The 23,475-nt window shown below is 43.2% G+C and overlaps 1 pseudogene; it reads left to right on the forward strand.

Annotated features, from left to right (window-relative positions):
* The first annotated feature begins 1,722 nt into the window (after positions 1-1,722).
* On the forward strand, positions 1,723-4,596 carry LOC100662245 (ankyrin repeat and SOCS box protein 6-like; annotated as a pseudogene).
* Positions 4,597-23,475: the final 18,879 nt, after the last annotated feature.

Here is a 23,475-nt window from a genome sequence, read left to right on the forward strand (position 1 = left end):
CCGCTATGTAGCCAGGATTTCCTAAACTGCCCCAGGCAATAGGTTTTTAGCAAAAGCACAGGAGGATATTCAGGATTAAGTTTCAGGGCCTGATAAAACATTCCCACAACTATACTCAGCCCTTTATGGACTGCAAAAGAAGAGCTCTCTGTCCCTTCTTCCAGCAACATCCCCTCCCCCAAGCAAAAGTGGGTGCCCCGGGGGTGCAGACCATAAGCTGAGAAGTAAGGTCAACCCAGGTTCAAAACCCACCTTGACCACTTTCTGGCTGTGACCTTGGGCAAGTGGCATAACCTCCCTGATCCTCAGCCCCCTACAAGGTAAGTAGAGAAAAAACTCCCTACATCCGAGGACTGTCATAAGGATGAAATGAGGTTATGCTTGTAAAGCACTGAGCACAGCACCCAGCATACAGCCCTCCATAAACGTCAGGTGTCATTACTGGCTAAAAAGAGTCTGCAAACTTCCACAAGTCCATTTTGAGCACGCTTTTTGGGCCTGACCCCAGGCTGGGTTTCAAAGGACTGTAGATACAAGGAAGATACATTCTCTCCCCCCAGGTTGTTTACAGTCTCGCCTAGGAAACACCTGGCACAGGTGAAACAGCAGGAGAACAAGGCAGAAATGCTGAGGTGCATGGCCCAGACTAATGATGCTGGAGATCAGAGACCAGAGAGCTTAATTAGGAATTTCAGGGAAGTACACACATATCAGGACACCCTGGTGCCATAGAGGTTAAGTGCTACGGCTGCTAACCAAACTGACAGCAGTTCGAATCTACCAGGTGCTCCTTGGAAACTCTATGGGGCAGTCCTACTCTGTCCTATAGGGTTGCTATGAGTCAGAATCAACTCGACGGCACTGGGTTTGGTTTGGTTTGGTTTGGGACACACATCTAAAACTCTTAGCCCAGGGCCTGGCCCAGAACAAGTGTGCAAGGAATGTTGACTTATAATTCTCATCCACTGCAAAGGGTAATGGGATAAGTGTCTCCACCATCATCAGAATTAGCAGGTGCTGCCACCTGGCCCCACTCCCACTTCTATGACTTACTTAAGGACACAGGCCCCTGCTCCTCCTTCTATCACAGGAAACTGTTCCCTCCACCGTTGTCTGCTTGCCAGGAGCCTTTTTCATTACCCCCTTGCCCTCTTTGTCTCTGTTGCTTGCTCTCTTTCTCAGCTGCTAATTCATTTTGGGAGTTATTTGATTAATTGTCTCCTAAACAGACAAACCTATTCTTTTCCTTGCTGAATTTTATAATTTTACAAGCGTTGGAGACCAAACCCGTTGCCATTGAGTGAATTCCGACTCATAGCGACCCTATAGGACAGAGTAGAACTGCCCCATAGGGTTTCCAAGGAGCAGCTCCTAAAGACTACGCCAAGGGGGCTCCATATTGGAGACAGTAACCACAAATACCATAAACCATCTCCGTGAAATCTTTTAAATCCATTCAAATTCTGGACTATGCATCAACTAGCACCACCCATTGGCATTTTCAGTGCTTTAGCCATTTATTTAAACTTTACTTGGTTTTTTTTGTTTGTTGCTTTTTAACAAGAACACGACTAAAGAAATGAAGCTGCTAGCATGCAGGTTAAGCAAAGGCTGGAGCACCAACTGTCTGAGGTGCAATGGAAGAAGGGAGGGAACCCTGATGGCGTGCCCACCATGGTCCAGACATTACTTCACAGGTTAGTAAGAATAAGCACAACCAACATGTACGCGCCCTACCATATGTGCCAGGTACTGTCCAATACACTTTACAATCTAATCCAAGGCCACACAACTAGAAAACAAAACAAGAACCAAACCCCATTCCAATGTACCCTAAAGTCCATGAGTCACCCAACTGAAAAAATCCTTTCTCCTAGAAGGAGGTTGGGTCACACCATGAAGTCCTTCCATGTCTTGATGGGACCATGTTGTCTGGCCACTGGAAAGTGACATTAGTGATCACAATTTTTGTTCATTAAATTGATGTCCATTATGACGTTTCTGATCTTGAGAAACAACATTTCAGAGAATCAAATGACTCTTCAACTTTCAAATAGAAAAAAGGTGATTTGTAGAAATAGGAGAGCATCACAAGTGTTATGGCGCATGGTCTCACCCCAGGCACATGATCTTTCCCCGGGTAACTGGGAATAGCTCACAACAAACTGCATCGCGGCCCACCGCTAATTAAGAATGCTTAAATGGCAGCTTGCACCTCAGGGGGGTCGCTACAGGCAAGAACCATGGCATTCCATTGCACTTGAAAACAAGTACTTTGTCATTAACCTGATGTATAATTTATGTGGGCGAAAATGTCTCCTCTCTTTCAAAATCAGAGAAATGCCAGCACAGAGCCCCGCTGGGCACTGCAGCCCTTCCGCAGAGAAATTCTCTTCCCGTAAAGGTTTAACTTCTGTTTTGACCCACAGCCCATTTGGAAACAAAGCCCCTAAGCTGGTTGAGCTCACCAGACCTCCTGCCAACAGCGAGCTGATGTGCTTCTCTGGGGAGCCTGGGAGAAGGGCTATTATTTCTGCCGTCACTCAACCTGATGTATTTTAACCAGTATATGGGTCCCTGGTGGCACAGTGGTTAAGAACTCAGGCTGCTAATCAAAGATCAGCAGTTCAAATCCACCAGCTGCTCCTTGGAAACCCTGTGGGGCAGTTCTACTCTGTCCTGTACGGTAGTTAGGAGTTGGAATTGACTCAGTAGCAACAGGTTTAGTTTTATTAGCCTGACAGGCATGACCAAGGCTTTCAACCCTCTAGTCGGCCAATATGGAGAAGCAGCCAATTCCAAGAGCCCAGAAACAGGCCAAGCCTACACCCTAGCGTGTTTGACTTCCTAAGCCCCCAGGACCCTTCCTCCACCTCACAGGCTCACTGTCTTCTCACCACCTGAGCATCACTTGTGTTGCTCTTTGTCTTGGCATAACCTGGGGTACATAACGTGGCAGCTTCTCTGTACTAGCTCAAGTCACTGCAGTGACCCAAGAAGACCTCTGGCAACCCATCCATCTTGTCACCTCTGCAGAATCAGGCATCTGCTCTCCTTCCCCGGGGCTCTGCCATGTTCAGGGCTCATCCCACTGTTGCCTCCACGGAGTGCCATAATTTTTGTGCCAGATCACTTGGAAGGCTACCACTTGGCCTATAAATTTGTTCTAAATGTCTAATATAGGCAAATCCTTCAATAAATTATTGTAGCCACCTAATCAAATGTTGGTGCCATTTAAAATAGTCATAAACTGAGCATGTAGTGGCTCAAATACAATACCAAGACCCCAGAACAGTGGTCCCTGGCTTTCGCTCCTTCCTGCCAGACTGACTTCAACCTGCACTTTACAGAGCTCTTGATCTAGGACCTTAGGCCCAGTTATGACACCAGCCAAGACAGCCAAATCCCTGTTCTCACTGAGCTGCTGGAGAGGAAGGTCCACTCTCCCATTTTATCAGGGAGGCTTGAGCAACGCCCTGCTGAAGATGGCTGAGCTGGAACTGACGTGGGCAGCGATGTTCTCCTATGGAACGGGGCCATTCGCAACTTTGAAGACCCAGTCTACTATACCGCCCTGCTCATTGCCACTACGGGAAACAAACCCAACACGGTTGAGCTGCTGGTGCACCACGGGGCCCACACTAATTGGAGGGACCAGTTTTGCCAAAGCAGTCCCTCGGCCTGGCCAGCAAGAAGCCAGAGTGCCTGCCCTGCCTGCAGCACCTCCTAGACCTCGGAGCAGATGTCAAAGCCGATGACAAGCACAGAAAGACTTCTTTGCTGCATGCTTCGGCCGCCAATGACAGGGTGCCAATCCACAATACTGAGAACATCCGGCTCTTGCTGGATGGAGTGGCAGATGTCAAGGCTACCGCCCACAACACTGAGAACATCCGGCTCTTGCTGGATGGAGTGGCAGATGTCAAGGCTACCGCCAGAGACGGGGACATTGTGCTCACCTGCATCATCTTTCTGTTCAGTGAAACTGTGGGAGGGGGGACAAAGAGGAAGCCCAGGTGATCACCCCTTCTGCTTCCAAGTAACGCAGCTGCTGCTGGCTCAGGGGGCAGGCCACAGTGAGTGCCCAGGCCACGAATCCCTCGCTCATATCTGCCTCAAATGCTTTAAACTGCATCTCCCTCTCCTGCACTTCCTGCTGGAGTCTAGAACCGCCTACAAGGACTTCCTCCATGGGGTGTCCTCCTGGTCGGGGTTTCACACCATCTTTGAGAGGGTCTGTTCCCATCCAGGCTGCACCGAAGATGAGAGCCACATGTACCTTCCGTGCAAAGCTAAGGCCATCCCGGATCTCATGAAGACTAACTCCCAGAAACTCCAGCTGCCTGAAAACTTTGACATCCACCCTGTGGGCAGCCTGGCAGGAAAGATCCAGGCCCTGTACTTCTCCTTGAGACAGCCAGAGAGTTACACCGCCCACTCCCCGCCCCCCACCCTAAGCATCTGTGTCTCATTTACAACCCGCTCTACCTTCAGCCTTGGCCCGAGGATGTAAAGGTCACAGCCCTACCTCTGCCTGACAGGCTCAAGTGGTACCTTCTCAGCAAGCACAGTGGCATCCTTCGAGATGACATCTGACAGGTCCCAGGTGACCCTCTAGCTTTCAAGCCCCAGACTAAAGGGAACAGTGGTCTAGGCAGCTGAAGGCAACCTGTTGATGGATTTAAGTACCTATGACAACCTTAAGGAGCCCTGGTGGCACGGTGGTTAAAACACTCAGCTGCTAACTCAAAGGTCAGAGGTTTGAATCCACCAGCTACTCCACGAGAGAAAGATGTGGCAGTCTGCTCCCTTAAAGATTACAGCCTTGGAAACCCTACAGGGCAGTTCTACTTTGTCCTATAGGGTCGTTATGAGTCAGAATCCACTCAATGGCGGTGGATTTATGACAACCTTAGTGGAGAGGTCTTTGATCCAGGGAATCTTCGGTCCCATCTATCAAATGGTACAGGTTGGAGATGAGACCTGGTCTTTAATGAGCACAAAGCAAGCCAGGTACAGCCCAGCATCTGTGGTCATTCCAGGAGTAAAAAGTGTGGTTGTCTTCCGGGGAGATTGCCTTCCTTCAACAGCACCCCTAAGTCTCAATCCACATTGGAAAACGGGAAGAGGGCTTAGCTTGGGGAAAAGCTTATTCCCTATTAATCAAAGGGGAAGCCAGGGCATTTCAGTAAGCAGGGGTGCACGAAGCCTAGGCACTCCTGAGCCGCAGGGAATGGCTTCTTCCTGCAGAGACACGGCTGAAGCTGGGAGGAAGCCTGGGAAGGTCATATGGGGTGAAGCCAAGCCAAGGCCCTTGCCCCCTGCCTCTTCATTCCATATCCTGCCACACATGCAAGCATTCTTGGAGAGCTGGGGAAGAAGGCACACAAAGACCACCAAAGGCTCTTCTTCCAGGTGTTGTAAGCTGAGGTTACCTCCAGCCTCACCCATCAAAGCACCAAGGCTGTGCTCTGGTGGCAGCTCTGATTATGCCAAACCCAGGGTTGGGGGCCACGCCATCTGCTAAAAAAACAATCATGTGAGGATAACCAGAGACAGCCCTTCCCCAAGTGTCTCATATTGTGATGGGCTCACCTGATGGAGAAAGCCACCAAGACTGAAAGCTGAACCCTCCACAAAGTCATTTCAAAGTCACACTGGTCATCGTGAATTGTGCAGAACTACATGCCTTTGGGTATTAAAAAAAAAAAAAAACCCAAACCCAGTGCCGTCAAGTCAATTCTCACTCATAGTGACCCTATAGGACAGGGTGGAACTGCGCCATAGAGTTTCCAAAGAGCGCCTGGCGGATTCGAACTGCTGACCCTTTGGTTAACAGCCGTAGCACTTAACCACTACGCCACCAGGGTTTCCTTTGGGTATAATCTAAGGCACCTATATGTTTACAAACTGATTTAGAAACTAAAAAAAAATAAAATAAAATAGTCATTAAAATGACATAATAATGCTTGAAAATTATAATTAGAAGATTCATATATTATATGTTGTCATTGTTAGGTGCTGTCGAGTCAGTTCCGACACATAGCGACCCTATGTACAACAGAACAAAGCAGTGCCTGGTCCTGTACCATGCCCACAGTTGTTGTTATGCTTGAGCCCATTGTTGCAGCCACTGTGTCAATCCATCTCCTTGAGGGTCTTCCTCTTTTTCGTTGACCCCGTACTTTACCAAGAATGATGTCCTTCTGCAGGGACTGATCTCTCCTGACATGTCCAAAGTATGTAAGATGTAGTCTTCCCATCCTTGCTTCTAAGGAGCATTATATAATTGCTGTTATATAACCATAATAAGGAGTGCGTGTATAAGGTTATATACATAGTATGCCTAGAACTTTAAGTGTTTTTAATCCCATGCACAAAGAAAAAAAAAGACTAGACGGCGATGCACCAAAATGTTAAAAGAGATGGTGCTGGGTTTCTGTAAAGTTTCCTTATCTCCTATCAATTTTGTAATGAAAATAAGGCTGCCTGATGATCCTGCCTACTCCCTGACCCAGTTCATGGTTTGCCTGCATTAGCAAAACAGCTGGCTCCTTAGGGGCAACATGGTAGAGATGTACAATGTACCATGACGATTTTCTTTCCAAAGTGTTTTTAGCATAAACATCTGTTTATGCATAGCAATATTCTAGGGGGAAAAAATGAATCCAATGAAATATTTTCACTTCGGGAACCATGCTGCACTTTCTGTCTAGTTTTGCTCCCACGATTGGGACGCTGGAGTCTCCTTTCAGCGGCTCCCGAACACATAAGTATAAAGCCAGCGTTCTTCCGCGCCACTGCTGCAAACTCTCCCAAAGTTGGAAATCCGAACAACTCAATGCTAGAAATATGGAGCTGCCGCAAATTGCCAGGGGTGCATATTATTGTAATAACAATCTGGTGGCAGCAGAGCCAAGAAAACGGAAGCTTGTTCCTATAGTTGGGGTGTAGCAACTGCTGGACTGGAACTGATGAGGGTGTTATGGATTGAATTGTGTCCCCCAAAAATACACATTGTAAATCCTGACCCCTATACCTGTGGTTATAATTCCATTTGGGAATGATACACGCCACATAATTGCCAACGAACCCAGGAATAGAAGCTGAAAAGAGAAAAGGACCTTCCGCCAGAGTGGACAGAGAGGGAGAAACAGCCTTCTCCTAGGGCTAGCACCCTGAATTCAGATTTCTAGCCTCCTAAACCATGAGAAAAATTTCTGTCTGTTAAAGCCACTCACTTGTATTTCTATTACAGGAGCGCTAGATAACTAAGAGATGGGGAGAGAAGAAAGGAAAGGATAAAAATCCGAAAAGACTCATGATAGTCAGAAATTTGTCTCTATTTGCCTGGAGCAACAGAGGAAGAAGGAGAGTCAGGAATAGAAGGAGGATATGGAATGTGTGGCTAATTGCCTCCATGAACAACTGCCTCGTGTGCAATGAGACCAGAAGAACTGAATGGTGCCCACCTACCATTACTGAACATTTTGATCAAAAACTCTATGGAGGAATTCTGATCAAGAGGGGGTAAATAGAGAGCAGAGTTTTAAATTCTCACAGACTCCAGACTTTCTGGAACCATGGAGGCTAGATGAACCCCTAAAACTATTGCCCTGAGATAATCTTTAAAACTTAAACCAAAAATATCCCCTGAAGTCTTCTTAAAACCAAACAATAGTTTAGCTTAGCTGATTTAATAAAAAAAAATGCCTTGAGCATTACGCTCTCTTAAGAACTATCTATATGGGATCAAATTGACAACAACATCTCAAAAGATTAGATGGGACCCTTAGGGGGGCAGTGAGTTTATGTAAATGAGAGGGGAACAACTCAGAAAAGGAAGATGAGAATGGTTGCACAACTCAAAGAATGTAATCAATGTCACTGGATTATAAATATAGGAAAAATTGAATTGGTGTATTTTTGCTGTTTTTTTTATACTCTCAACAACAAAATAAAATTTAGAAAAAGTCACGATAGGCAACTTGTAACTTGGGTATTAGTAAGAAAATATTTACATTTAAGGTAGTGGACCAATCATGTTTTAAACATCTAAACATGAAAGAAAATTGCTTTTAAGTCTAGTTCATGTTGGACCTTACTCCATGGGCTTCTTAGGGAAACAGCATTGTGAGTTGAGGGAGGTGAGAGCTACATGTAGGAATCTGATTCCACAAGCTCATGGTAGCCTTCCTACAACAACATGTGCAAGACCAGAAACAGAGCTAAACCTTGGCTACTAAGCACAAGAGAAAGAAGCCCAGCTTCGGAATTAGAAAGACCTGGGTTCAGTTCAGACTCAGCAACTTACTAGCTACGTCTTATTGGAACAATGCTTAGCCTCTGCCAGCCTCAGAGTTCTTATGAGCAAAACGAGAATAACAATCCCTGATTTGTGGGGTTCTTAGGAGAATCAGTAATAATATGCATAAAGCACCTAGCATAGTTTCAAGTGATCAATAAGTCGTGGTTATTATTATGGTTGCTGGATCTACCATCTACTTACATCCTGAGCTTGCTTCTCTCCCTTCTAAAAAGTGACAACAATTCCTTTTGTATGCTGTTCCCTGCTCAAAATACAATATCAGAAGCAACATTTTAGCCCTTAAAGAGACTTTTGAGCTTACCATTCCTTTTTATAGATGAGAAAATTAAGGCCCGGGAGACTGATAATTCTTACTCAAGGAACTACAAACAAGTAACAGTGAGAAGAGAACACAAAGGAGGAAGATGGACTAACCAGTCCATTCCCAGAAAAACAGGATGCTTAGTTATCTAGTGCAGCTATAATAGAAATGCCGCAAGTAGATGGCTTCAACAAACAGTTTATTCTCTCACAATCTAGTACATTACAAGTCCACATTCAGGGCATTAGCTCCAGCGGAAGGCTTTCTCCCTCTGTTGACTCTGGAGGAAGGTCCTTGTCATCAGTCTTCCCCTGGTCAAGCAGCTTCTCAGCACAGGGACCCTGGGCCCAAAGGACATGCTATGCTCCTGGCTCTTGTTTCTTGGTAGTATGAGGTCCCCATGTCTCTCTACTTGCTTCTCTCTTCTGTATCTCAAAAGAGATTGGCTCAATACAAAATCCAATCTTGTAGACTGAGTCCTGCCTTATTAACATAACTGCTGCTAACCCCATCTCATCAACATCATAGAGATAGGGTTTATAACACATAGGAAAATCACATCAGATGACAAAATGGTGGACAATCACACAATACTGGGAATCATGGCCTAGCCAAACTGGTACACATATTCTTGGGGGACACAATTCAATCCATGACACAAGGCAAGTGTAAAAGCAACAAGCTTGAAAGACGTGGTCCCCTTCAGGTTCCAGGGTGTGCCTAGAGGCCAGGTTGCAGGGAAGACAAGATGAATAATAGGCCAGAAAGTTAAATAGGGTCAGTTCATGTAGGGTCCCAGGGCATCATTCCTTGTGCAGAAGCTCTGTTTAGAGGCATTTCATCCTAGGCATAAACCTGGAATAGAGGCCATGTTGGCACTTCCTGGCAGTCTGTATAAAGCTAAGTGTTTATCTTTCATACAGTATCACGTAAAGATGACTACTCAGACTTCCAAATTTGGAGAGTTTTGGGGGAATTACCTGTTGTCAAATATGAGTGATGCAGCATCCCAGAAATTCCCTTTACAGGGCTCAAGGAGCAGCCACCCTCCAGAGTCACAAAAACCAAGGTGGGCATATGTCGGCCAGTCTGAGGGAGCTGCCACACGCAGTAAGACCCCATGGACAGAGAAACCACATGGTGGTTCCAAATAAAAGCTCCAAATTGAAAGTCACAACCACTAGACTGCAGATGTGGGCTTACAATTTGGCCATCCCTCCAATGGGCAGCTCTGAGTCCAGAATAATAAGCAGCAACATAGATGCATTTGTTTAAACACAGTGATGGTTTCTCATCAGTCGCAAGCAGCACTGAGGAGCCACCCAGCACTTAACACAGAGAGGCAGCAGCGATAGATCAGGCCCGAGGTCCAAAAGAATTTGGTAACATCTGAAAACTTGCCTCAGAGCCAGCTAGCTGCCTACTCAATATCCATTTTTCCTTCTTCCTTATTTAGCAAAACTGACTTTTGGTGGTGTATGTTGCTAACAAGCTAAAAGGTTGTATTTCCCAGCCTCTCTTGAAGCTAGCTGTGATCATGTGACTGTGTTCTAACTGAATAGTGTCATGTGAGACTTCCCAGGAAGTGCCTTAAAGAGAGGTATACGCCCTTCTTTTTCCACCCTGTTGCTTAGAACTCAGATGTGAAGGCCAGGGCTCTAGCAGCTGTAATAAACATGACGGTAAGGACAATACCCTCTGATCTGGAAGAGCCTGGGTCCCCAGCAACTTCATGAAAGTACCATACCAACCCTGAACTTCCTACCTCCAGACTTTTTTATGTGAGAGAGAAATAAACTTTAATCATGCTTAATCCTATACTTCTATGTCCTAATTGTTATTAGTTTTGCTTTTAAACTGTTCATTTCTTTAAGAATTTTGTTTTTGTTTTTCAGACAAAAAGGCCAGAAAGTTTATCTTCCAAGAAAACCTCCATCATGGAACCTACAATCAACCACGAGGATGAAGAAAAGGGATCTTAGGGAGCTAACCTGGGTCTGAAGAATTAAGTCCAAGAACTCCACAAAGACTCACTGCTTTGGTTTACCCTTTCCTTAACCGCAGGAAATAGAATTTTTTTAAATCTCTAACATTTGCTTTACCCATCCAGCAATGGTATGTACTAACGCACTAGTGTATTTTAGGGCATTTATATTAGCACAATAAACCACAAACAGAGGACGCAAAAGCCCCTACCTCAAATTGTTGCACAGGCCTGGAACTACATAAAATTCGTCATCGGTTTCAGAGAGTCACGTCTAAGGCTGATCCCTTTGTCTTACACAATGAGTCAGGCAAAGGGGACTCCCGAGGAATGTAGAACTCTCATTAAGGGCCAGCGAAGGCGGTGGCGGGAGGCAAAGGACCAGAAAGTATTAAACATCACCCTGTTCCAATCCCAGAAGCTTTCCGGAGTCTGTGCTCATACCGCCTGGCCCCTGTTCACGGTCAGAACATGCAGGCACAAGGAGGGAGACAGCTTGGATGGGGAAAGCAAGTTATTCTCCCTGAGCTGTCTTTTAGCCTCCTCAGCCTAATCAGAGCTGAGACTTCTCCTTTCTATGGCTTCCTAAATAGTACACTTAGCTTTTGTTCACCATCTAAGTGACATCCTCTTTCAGCATCTCCGGAAAGTAGAAACGTGCGCGCGAGCTTTAGCATCCACTACTGTCAGATAGGATTTCAACCATCCTCAACAGACCTGTGGCAGTTGCATTATGGGGTAGAATGGGTGAATGTTAGCAGTGGACACTATAGGTGCCTACCCAGATCCCCTGGATTCCCTTTCTGGGGCCATGCACCCACGTTCCCACTTCCATGCACTTTGCTGCTGACAGTTCACAACCACAGTCTCCTCAGAGAATCACCTTGGGCTACTGGAGCCACTTCACCCATGTGGAGAGAGGAAATATCTAGGCATTTGTGTCCCTCAGAGTGGCCTGTAGCCTCTAGCTGACTGGTATGGCAACCCAGCCACCTGGCCTCCAAAAAAAAAAAAAATTTTTTTTTTTTTTAGAGACAAACTCTGAGGTACAATTTTCACTCTAAAGCTCCTCTCAGGGTCAGGTGGAAGCTTGGACTTCACCTGAAATCAACCCTTTGCTTGGCCCCTGTCTCTTCCCTGTTCTACTTGCCCACCCCTTCTCCCAGGGGCAGGTCCTTCGTAAACCACTTGCCCCTGAGTACTTGTCTGAGGGTGTGCCTCTGGGAGCCATCCTAAGGCAGAGCGCTCTGAGAGAAAGGCATGCCCATAGGTTCAGACCAGAATTATCATTGAGCTTGATTCTAGGGTCTACTGAAGAAGCTGTACCCTCCTGGGCATTTTGTTAGTTGAAATTTACTTCCACAGTAAGAATTTGGGAAATAGAATCAGACACTGACTTAATTAAATGAGACCCAGAGCTTTTATCCTACAGTAAATATTGACACCTGGATTACACACACACATCTCAGCTCGGTACACTCAGGACCTTTGCTGGATAAAAGGGCAAATCCCCATGCAAACGGCAGCTGAGGTGGCTGCTGATAAGGCAAAATTTGAAAGGCTATTCTTCAAAAAAAAAAACTCCCTCAATCCTGAGTCTGAAAATCTATCATTAGGGGTTCATTCCTCTGGTTCAAAAGTATTACATTTCCAAAACTCCTCTTTTGAGATTAAAAATTAAAATAAAATAACAAGATGGAAAAACTAATCACCAGCTTTATGTGGAAAGAGGACCCAGATAAGTGAATCATTACTGAAGAAAAAGAACAAAGTAGGAGGCCTCATACTACCTGATCTCAGAACCTATATATACAGGCACAGTAGTCAAAATAGCCTGGTATCGGTACAGTGACAGACACATAGACCAATGGAACAGAATAGAGAACCCAAATGTAAATCAATCCACTTATGGTCAATTGATCTTTGACAAAGGACCAAGGTCGTTTAAAAGGGGAAAAGACAGTCTTTCTAACAAATTATGCTCGCAAAATTGGATGTCCTTCTTTAAAAAAAAAAAAAAAACAGGACCCATACCATACACCATACATAAAAACTAACTCAAAATGAATCAGAGACCTAAATATAAAACCTAAAACGAGGGGCGGAGCCAAGATGGCAGACTAGGCAGACGCTACCTCGGATCCCTCTTACAACAAAGACACGGAAAAACAAGTGAATCGATCACATACATAACAATCTACAAACCCTGAACAACAAACACAGATTTAGAGACGGAGAACGAACTAATACGGGGAAGCAGCGATTGTTTCCAGAGCCTGGAGCCAGCGTACCAGTCAGGTACGGCACAAGCACAGAGAGCGGCTCCACCCCCCTGAACTAACCCCGGGAGGGGGACCAGCCGGTTCCACGGGCGGCGTGGGACGCAGCCGGTAGGAGAAGTCCCTGGGAGGCAGCGGCTGGTATTGGAGCGGGGAGAACAGCGTCCCAGCCGGGACACTCGGTCACGGCACAAGCACGGGGACCTGCTCCACCCATCTGAACTAACCCCGGGAGGAGGCCCAACTGGTTCTCGGGGGCGGCAGGGCCACGTGGCTGGAGGGACAAGAAGTCCCCGGGAGGCAGCGACTGATTTTGGAGTCGAGAGTGCACCGTCCCAGTAGGGGAGCCTCGACGCTGGGCATGGGGCTGGAAGCAGAGGATCTGACCGTGACTCCAGCGGGCCAGACCCCCCGGGGGCAATCTCCACACAGCCAGCACACATAGGCGATGCGCCCCACGGGAGTCTCAGATATAATAGTCATTCCAAGCAAGACAAGCAACTCTGGCTATATTCTGAGGTGCTACTCTCCTATCTCTCTGTTCCCTCCCCCACCCTCCCCAGGCGGCTTCATTAACATCTGAATAGCCTGAGCCAGAGGGAGAACTCTGATAGGGATCTGACTGCATTTTTTTTTAGCGGATTTTCTGGAAAAACTAGTTTCCCAGTGATGGCTCAGAGACAACAATCCATATCAAACCACTTAAAGAAGCAGACCGTGACAGCTTCTCCAACCCCCCAAACAAAAGAATCAAAATCTTTCCCAAATGAAGATACAATCTTGGAATTATCAGATACAGAATATAAAAAACTAATTTACAGAATGCTTAATGATATCACAAATGAAATTAGGATAACTGCAGAAAAAGCCAAGGAACACACTGATAAAACTGTTGAAGAACTCAAAAAGATTATTCAAGAACACACTGGAAAAATTAATAAGTTGCAAGAATCCATAGAGAGACAACATGTAGAAATCCAAAAGATTAACAATAAAATAACAGAATTAGACAACGCACTAGGAAGTCAGAGGAGCAGACTCGAGCAATTAGAATGCAGACTGGGACAGCCGGAGGACCAGGGAATCAACACCAACATAGCTGAAAAAAAATCAGATAAAAGAATTAAAAAAAATGAAGAAACTCTAAGAATTATGTGGGACTCTATCAAGAAGGATAACCTGCGGGTGATTGGAGTCCCAGAACAGGGAGGGGGGACAGAAAACACAGAGAAAATAGTTGAAGAACTCCTGACAGAAAACTTCCCTGACATCATGAAAGACGAAGGGATATCTATCCAAGATGCTCATCGAACCCCATTTAAGATTGATCCAAAAAGAAAAACACCAAGACATATTATCATCAAACTCACCAAAACCAAAGATAAACAGAAAATTTTAAAAGCAGCCAGGGAGAAAAGAAAGGTTTCCTTCAAGGGAGAATCAGTAAGAATATGTTCTGACTACTCAGCAGAAACCATGCAGGCAAGAAGGGAATGGGACGACATATACAGAACACTGAAGGAGAAAAACTGCCAGCCAAGGATCATATATCCAGCAAAACTCTCTCTGAAATATGAAGGCGAAATTAAGATATTTACAGACAAACACAAGTTTAGAGAATTTGCAAAAACCAAACCAAAGCTACAAGAAATACTAAAGGATACTGTTTGGTCAGAGAACCAATAATATCAGATATCAGCACAACACAAGGTCACAAAACAGAACGTCCTGATATCAACTCAAATAGGGAAATCACAAAAACAAATTAAGATTAATTAAAAAAAAAAAAATACACATAACAGGGAATCATGGAAGTCAACAGGTAAAAGATCACAATAATCAAAAAGAGGGACTAAATACAGGAGGCATTGAACTGCCATATGGAGAGTGATACAAGGCGATATAGAACAATACAAGATAGGTTTTTACTTAGAAAAATAGGGGTAAATAATAAGGTAACCACAAAAAGGTATAACAACTCTATAACTCAAGATAAAAACCAAGAAAAACGTAATGACTCAACTAACATAAAGTCATAAAGTCAAGCACTATGAAAATGAGGATCTCACAATTTACTAAGAAAAATGCCTCAGCACAAAAAAGTATGTGGAAAAATGAAATTGTCAACAACACACATAAAAAGGCATCAAAATGACAGCACTAAAAACTTATTTATCTATAATTAACCCTGAACGTAAATGGACTAAATGCACCAATAAAGAGACAGAGAGTCACAGACTGGATAAAGAAACACGATCCATCTATATGCTGCCTACAAGAGACACACCTTAGACTTAGAGACACAAACAAACTAAAACTCAAAGGATGGAAAAAAGTATATCAAGCAAACAATAAGCAAAAAAGAAGAGGAGTAGCAATATTAATTTCTGACAAAATAGACTTTAGACTTAAATCCACCACAAAGGATAAAGAAGGACACTATATAATGATAAAAGGGACAATTGATCAGGAAGACATAACCATATTAAATATTTATGCACCCAATGACAGGGCTGCAAGATACATAAATCAAATTTTAACAGAATTGAAAAGCGAGATAGATACCTCCACAATTATAGTAGGAGACTTCAACACACCACTTTCGGAGAAGGAGAGGACATCCAGTAAGAAGCTCAACAGAGACACGGTAGATCTAATTACAACAATCAACCAACTTGACCTCATTGACTTATACAGAACTCTCCACCCAACTGCTGCAAAATATACTTTTTTTTCTAGCGCACATGGAACATTCTCTAGAATAGACCACATATTAGGTCATAAAACAAACCTTTGCAGAGTCCAAAACATCGAAATATTACAAAGCATCTTCTCAGACCACAAGGCAATAAAACTAGAGATCAATAACAGAAAAATTAGGGAAAAGAAATCAAATACTTGGAAAATGAACAACACCCTTCTGAAAAAAGACTGGGTTATAGAAGACATTAAGGAGGGAATAAGGAAATTCATAGAAAGCAACGAGAATGAAAATACTTCCTATCAAAACTTCTGGGACACAGCAAAAGCAGTGCTCAGAGGCCAATTTATATCAATAAATGCACACATACAAAAAGAAGAAAGAGCCAAAATCAGAGAACTGTCCCTACAACTTGAACAAATAGAAACTGAGCAACAAAAGAATCCATCAGGCACCAGAAGAAAACAAATAATAAAAATTAGAGCTGAACTAAATGAATTAGAGAACAGAAAAACAATTGAAAGAATTAACAAAGCCAAAAGCTGGTTCTTTGAAAAAATTAACAAAATTGATAAACCATTGGCTAGACTGACTAAAGAAATACAAGAAAGGAAGCAAATAACTCGAATAAGAAATGAGAAAGACCACATCACAACAGAACCAAATGAAATTAAAAGAATCATTTCAGATTATTATGAAAAATTGTACTCTAACAAATTTGAAAACCTAGAAGAAATGGATGAATTCCTGGAAAAACACTACCTACCTAAACTAACACATTCAGAAGTAGAACAACTAAATAGACCCATAACAAAAAAAGAGATTGAAACGGTAATCAAAAAACTCCCAACAAAAAAAAGCCCTGGCCCGGACGGCTTCACTGCAGAGTTCTACCAAACTTTCAGAGAAGAGTTAACACCACTACTACTAAAGGTATTCCAAAGCATAGAAAATGACGGAATACTACCCAACTCATTCTATGAAGCCACCATCTCCCTGATACCAAAACCAGGTAAAGACATTACAAAAAAAGAAAATTTTAGACCTATATCCCTCATGAACATTGATGCAAAAATCCTCAACAAAATTCTAGCCAATAGAATCCAACAACACATCAAAAAAATAATTCACCCTGATCAAGTGGGATTTATACCAGGTATGCAAGGCTGGTTTAATATCAGAAAAACCATTAATGTAATCCATCACATAAATAAAACAAAAGACAAAAACCACATGATCTTATCAATTGATGCAGAAAAGGCATTTGACAAAGTCCAACACCCATTCATGATAAAAACTCTTACCAAAATAGGAATTGAAGGAAAATTCCTCAACATAATAAAGGGCATCTATGCAAAGCCAACAGCCAATATCACTCTAAATGGAGAGAACCTGAAAGCATTTCCCTTGAGAACGGGAACCAGACAAGGATGCCCTTTATCACCACTCTTATTCAACATCGTGTTGGAAGTCTTAGCCAGGGCAATTAGGCTAGACAAAGAAATAAAAGGTATCCGGATTGGCAAGGAAGAAGTAAAGTTATCACTATTTGCAGATGACATGATTATATACACAGAAAACCCTAAGGAATCCTCCAGAAAACTACTGAAACTAATAGAAGAGTTTGGCAGAGTCTCAGGTTATAAAATAAACATACAAAAATCACTTGGATTCCTCTACATCAACAAAAAGAACATCGAAGAGGAAATAACCAAATCAATACCATTCACAGTAGCCCCCAAGAAGATAAGATACTTAGGAATAAATCTTACCAAGGATGTAAAAGACCTATACAAAGAAAACTACAAAGCTCTACTACAAGAAATTCAAAAGGACATACTTAAGTGGAAAAACATACCCTGTTCGTGGATAGGAAGACTTAACATAGTAAAAATGTCTATTCTACCAAAAGCCATCTATACATTTAACGCACTTCCGATCCAAATTCCAATGTCATATTTTAAGGGGATAGAGAAACAAATCACCAATTTCATATGGAAGGGAAAGAAGCCCCGGATAAGCAAAGCACTACTGAAAAAGAAGAAGAAAGTGGGAGGCCTCACCTTACCTGACTTCAGAACCTATTATACAGCCACAGTAGTCAAAACAGCCTGGTATTGGTACAACAACAGACACATAGACCAATGGAACAGAATTGAGAACCCAGACATAGATCCATCCACGTATGAGCAGCTGATATTTGACAAAGGACCAGAGTCAATTAACTGGGGAAAAGATAGCCTTTTTAACAAATGGTGCTGGCATAACTGGATATCCCTTTGCAAAAAAATGAAACAGGACCCATACCTCACACCATGCACAAAAACTAACTCCAAGTGGATCAAAGACCTAAACATAAAAACTAAAACGATAAAGATCATGGAAGAAAAAATTGGGACAACCCTAGGAGCCCTAATACAAGGTATAAACAGAATACAAAACATTACCAAAAATGATGAAGAGAAACCCGATAACTGGGAGCTCCTAAAAATCAAACACCTATGCTCATCTAAAGACTTCTCCAAAAGAGTAAAAAGACCACCTACAGACTGGGAAAGAATTTTCAGCTATGACATCTCCGACCAGCGCCTGATCTCTAAAATCTACATGATTCTGTCAAAACTCAACCACAAAAAGACAAACAACCCAATCAAGAAGTGGGCAAAGGATATGAACACACATTTCACTAAAGAAGATATTCAGGCAGCCAACAGATACATGAGAAAATGCTCTCAATCATTAGCCATTAGAGAAATGCAAATTAAAACTACGATGAGATTCCATCTCACACCAGCAAGGCTGGCATTAATCCAAAAAACACAAAATAATAAATGTTGGAGAGGCTGCGGAGAGATTGGAACTCTCATACACTGCTGGTGGGAATGTAAAATGGTACAACCACTTTGGAAATCTATCTGGCGTTATCTTAAACAGTTAGAAATAGAACTACCATACAACCCAGAAATCCCACTCCTAGGAATATACCCTAGAGATACAAGAGCCTTCATACAAACAGATACATGCACACCCATGTTTATTACAGCTCTGTTTACAATAGCAAAAAGTTGGAAGCAACCAAGGTGTCCATCAACGGATGAATGGGTAAATAAATTGTGGTATATTCACACAATGGAATACTACGCATCGATAAAGAACAGTGACGAATCTCTGAAACATTTCATAACATGGAGGAACCTGGAAGGCATTATGCTGAGCAAAATGAGTCAGAGGCAAAAGGACAAATATTGTATAAGACCACTATTATAAGATCTTGAGAAATAGTAAACCTGAGAAGAACACATACTTTTGTGGTTACGAGGAGGGGAGGGAGGAAGGGTGGGAGAGGGTTTTTTATTGATTAATCAGTAGATAAGAACTGCTTTAGGTGAAGGGAAAGACAACACTCAAAACATGGGAGGTCAGCTCAATTGGACTGGACCAAAAGCAAAGAAGTTTCCGGGATAAAATGAATGTTTCAAAGGTCAGCGGAGCAAGTGCGGGGGTCTGGGGAACATGGTTTGCGGGGACTTCTAAGTCAATTGGCAAAATAATTCTATTATGAAATCATTCTGCATCCCACTTTGAAATGTGGCGTCTGGGGTCTTAAATGCTAACAAGCGGCCATCTAAGATGCAGCAATTGGTCTCAACCCACCTGGAGCAAAGGAAAATGAAGAACACCAAGGCCACACGACAACTAAGAGCCCAAGAGACAGAAAGGGCCACATGAACCAGAGACCTACGTCTTCCTGAGACCAGAAGAACTAGTTGGTGCCCGGCCACAATCGATGACTGCCCTGACAGGGAGCACAGCAGAGGACCCCTGAGGGAGCAGGAGATCAGTGGGATACAGACCCCAAATTCTCATAAAAAGACCAAACTTAATGGTCTGACTGAGACTGGAGGAATCCCGGGGACCATGCTCCCCAGACCTTCAGTTGACACAGGACAGGAACCATCCCCGAAGACAACTCATCAGAAATGAAAGGGACTGGTCAGCGGGTGGGAGAGAGACGCTGATGAAGAGTGAGCTAATTATATCAGGTGGACACTTGAGATTGTGTTGGCAACTCTTGTCTGGAGGGGGGATGGGAGGATAGAGAGAGAGGGAAGCCGGCAAAATTGTCAAGAAAGGAGAGACTGAAAAGGCTGACTTAAGAGGGGGAGAGCAAGTGGGAGTAGGGAGTGAGATGTATGTAAACTTATATGTGACAGACTGATTGGATTTGTAAACGTTCACTTGAAGCTTAATAAAAGTTATTTAAAAAAAAAAAAAAACCTAAAACGATAAAGATCATGGAAGAAAAAACAGGGACAATGCTAGGGGCCCTAATACATGGCATAAATTCAATACAAACCATAGAGAACAATTCACAAACACAAGAAGATAAACTAGATAAGAGGGAGCTCCTAAAAATTAAACACTTATGCTCATCAAAAGACTTCACCAAAAGAGTAAAAAGAGAACTTACAGACAGAGAAAAAAAATTTGACTACGATGTATCTGACAAAAGTCTAATCTCTAAAATCTACAGAATACTTCAAAACCTCAGTAACAAAAAGACAAATAATCCAGTTTAAAAAATGGGCCAATTATATGGACAGACACTTCACCATAGAAGACATTCAGGCAGCTAACAGACACATGAGGAAATGCTCACGTTCAGTTTGCCATTGGGAAATGCAAATCAAAACTAAAATGAGATACCATCTCACCCTGACATTTCTGACACTAATTAAAAAAAAAAAAAAAAAACAGAAAATAACAATGTTGGAGAAGTTGCAGGGAGATTGGAACTCTTATACACTGCTGATGGGAATGTAAAATGGTACAACCACTGTGAAAAATGATACGGCGTCTCCTTAAAAAACTAGAAATATCATACAATCCAGCAATCCCACTCCTCGGAATATATACTTGAGAAATAAGAGCCATCACACAAATAGACACATGCACACCCACGTTCGTGGCAGCATTATTCACAATAGCAAAAAATGAAAACAACCTAAGTCCCCATCAACAGATGAATGGATAAACGAACTATGGTACATACACACAATGGAATACTACACAATGATAAAGAACAACGATGAATCAGCAAAACATCTCAGAATGTGGATGAATCTGGGTACAAGGGAGGGGATGATGGGAAGGGGAAATCACTAACTAGACAATAGACAAGTGTTAACTTTAGTGAAAGGAAAGACAACACACAATACAGGGGAAGTCAGCATAACTTGAACAAGGAAAAGCCAGAGAAATTCCCTAGACACATCCAAACACCTTGAGGGACTGAATTACTGAGGCTGGGGGCTGGGAACCATGGTTTCAGGGGACATCTAGGTCAACACAGTTCATAAAGTAAACATTCTACATCCTATTTTGGTGAGTAGTGTCTGGGGTCTTAAAAGCTTTCTAGTGGTCATCTAAAATAAATTTATCAATCCAATCACATTTGGAGCAAAGAAGAATGAAGAAAACCAAAGACACAAGGAAATATCAGTCCAAAGGACTAACAGACCACATGAACCACAGCCTCCACCAGCCTGAGCCCAGAAGAAATAGATGGTACCCAGCTATCACCACTGACCAATCTGACAGGGATCACAATAGAGGGTCCCAGACAGAGCAGGAGAAAAATGTAGAACAAAATTCAAATTCACAAAAAAAGACCAGACTTAATGGTCTGCCAGAGACTGAAGGAACCCCCAAGACTATGGTCCCTGGACACCCTGCTAACTTAAAACTGAAGCTACTCGCAAAGTCCAACTTTCAGCCAAAGATTAGACAGGCCTATAAAACAAACAAGAACACGTGTGAGGAATGTGCTTCTTAGTTCCAACAAGTATACGAGACCAATGGGCAAAGGCGAGAAGCCAAGAAGGGACAGGAAACCGGGACAAATGGACACGGGAAGCCTGGGGTGTAAAGGGAAAGGGGGAGAGTGTTGACACATTGTGGGGATTGCAGCCAATGTCACCAAACAATTTGTGTATAAATTTTTGAATAAGAAACTAATTTTCACTGTAAACTTTCACCTAAAACAGAATAAAAAAAAAATTTTAATTAAAATAAAAAACTAGCTGTGTGCAAAACAAAAAACCAAATTCACAAAAGATGAGACTTATTGGTCTGACAGAGACCAGAGGAACCTCTGAGACTATGGCCCTAAGACACCCTTCTGACCTAGAACTGAAGCCATTCCCAGAGACCACCTCCTAGCCAAATAGACAAGCCCACAAAATAAACAATAACACCCAAGAGGAACGTGATCCTTAGAACAATCAATTATGCAAGATCTACCCAAAAGCAAAGACAAGAAGGCAGAAAAGGGTAGAAAATCAGGACGAAAGGAAAAGAGGAACCCAGGACAGAAATGTGGAAAGTGCTGACACATTGTGGGGAATGAAACTAACGTCGAAACACTTTTTAAACAAACTATCAAATGGGAATCTAATTTGCTCTATAAGCTTTCACCTAAAGCATAATAAAAAAATTTTTTTAAAACACCCTAGCTGTTATCAGATACGAACATCTTAGCAGGAATTGTTTCTATCAAGAGGCTGACATGAATATTTTGTACCTATAAAACCAAAAAACCAAACCAGTGGCCATCAAGTCGATTCCGACTCATAGCGACCCTACAGGACAGGGTAGAACCGCCCCGTAGAGGTTCCAAGGAGCACCTAGTGGATTCGAACTGCCAATCTTTTCGTTAGCTGCCGTAGCACTTAACCACTACCCACCAGGGTTTCCTTTGTAGCTGTGGGGTAAAGAAATGTTTTAGAAGGGGAATGATCCTGAGAAACAGGGCAGTGAAAGTCAGGACAGGGAATGGGGAGGGGAGCAGAAGTGGAGGGATTCATAAACAGGATCTGAGATGCCAAGGGCGACACGCCCTCTTTATGCTTTTAAGTCATAGAGTCATAGGGTTTTAAAACTAGAAGAAAGCCTATATATCATCTAGTACAATCATTTTCTAATTTATGCTGGCCAATTTATGCTGATGGGGTGAAACTTTATTGGAAGCTAATAGGTAAAGCAAATGGAAAAGGAGTTGCTCCAGCAACGTGCAGAGAGAGGCTTCCCTTCACACCCCCTCCCTGGGCAGCCCCTTGGGGTAACCACAGAACCCCGACACTTCTCTCCATCTGGACACTGCTGCCGAACAACTTGTGTGGGCCTAAAATGGTGCCTATTAATTTTAACCACTTAGTAAAATAATAACAGTTAACATGCATTGGAGTCCCTAGGTGGTATGAATGGTTAAGCCCTCAACTACTAGCTTAAAAGTTGGCAGTTTGAACCCACTCAGAGGCGTTTTGGAAGACGGGCCTGGCAATCTACTTCTGAAAGGTCACATCCTTTAACACCCTATGGAGGGGTTCTGCTCTGCACACATGGGGTCGCTGTAAGTCAGAATCAACTTAACAGCAACCAACAACAGCAAACCACGCATTGAGCGATGATAAGTGCTCAACATCATGCTAAGCAAGCACCTTACAAGGATTCTCTCATTTAAGCCCCATGATAGTCCTATGGGGTTAGACCATTACTATTCAGTTAAGAGGCACACAGGTTAAATTTGGAGTCAGGATTTGAACCCAGGTCATCTGCCTCCACACCAGCCATTGTGCTTCTAATGCATTCTCCCTGTTTTGCAGATGAGAAGCTCAGGTTGAGCACAAGAAAATGCATCTGCCTCCAAACCAGCTGAGACAGGGAAGAGATCAGGCTGGCTGAATTAAATAAAGCCTACATTTCAGGGCCCCATGTGCTCGACCAGCTATAATTAGTGTCTGAATCTAAACCTAAGTGCAAACCACCTAAGTGCAACTTTTGCTGCTGGCACCCGAAAACTAATAATTGACAAGCTAGGTG

The sequence above is a fragment of the Loxodonta africana genome, chromosome 16 (genome assembly GCF_030014295.1).
Source record: "Loxodonta africana isolate mLoxAfr1 chromosome 16, mLoxAfr1.hap2, whole genome shotgun sequence".
NCBI classification, from domain to species: domain Eukaryota; kingdom Metazoa; phylum Chordata; class Mammalia; order Proboscidea; family Elephantidae; genus Loxodonta; species Loxodonta africana.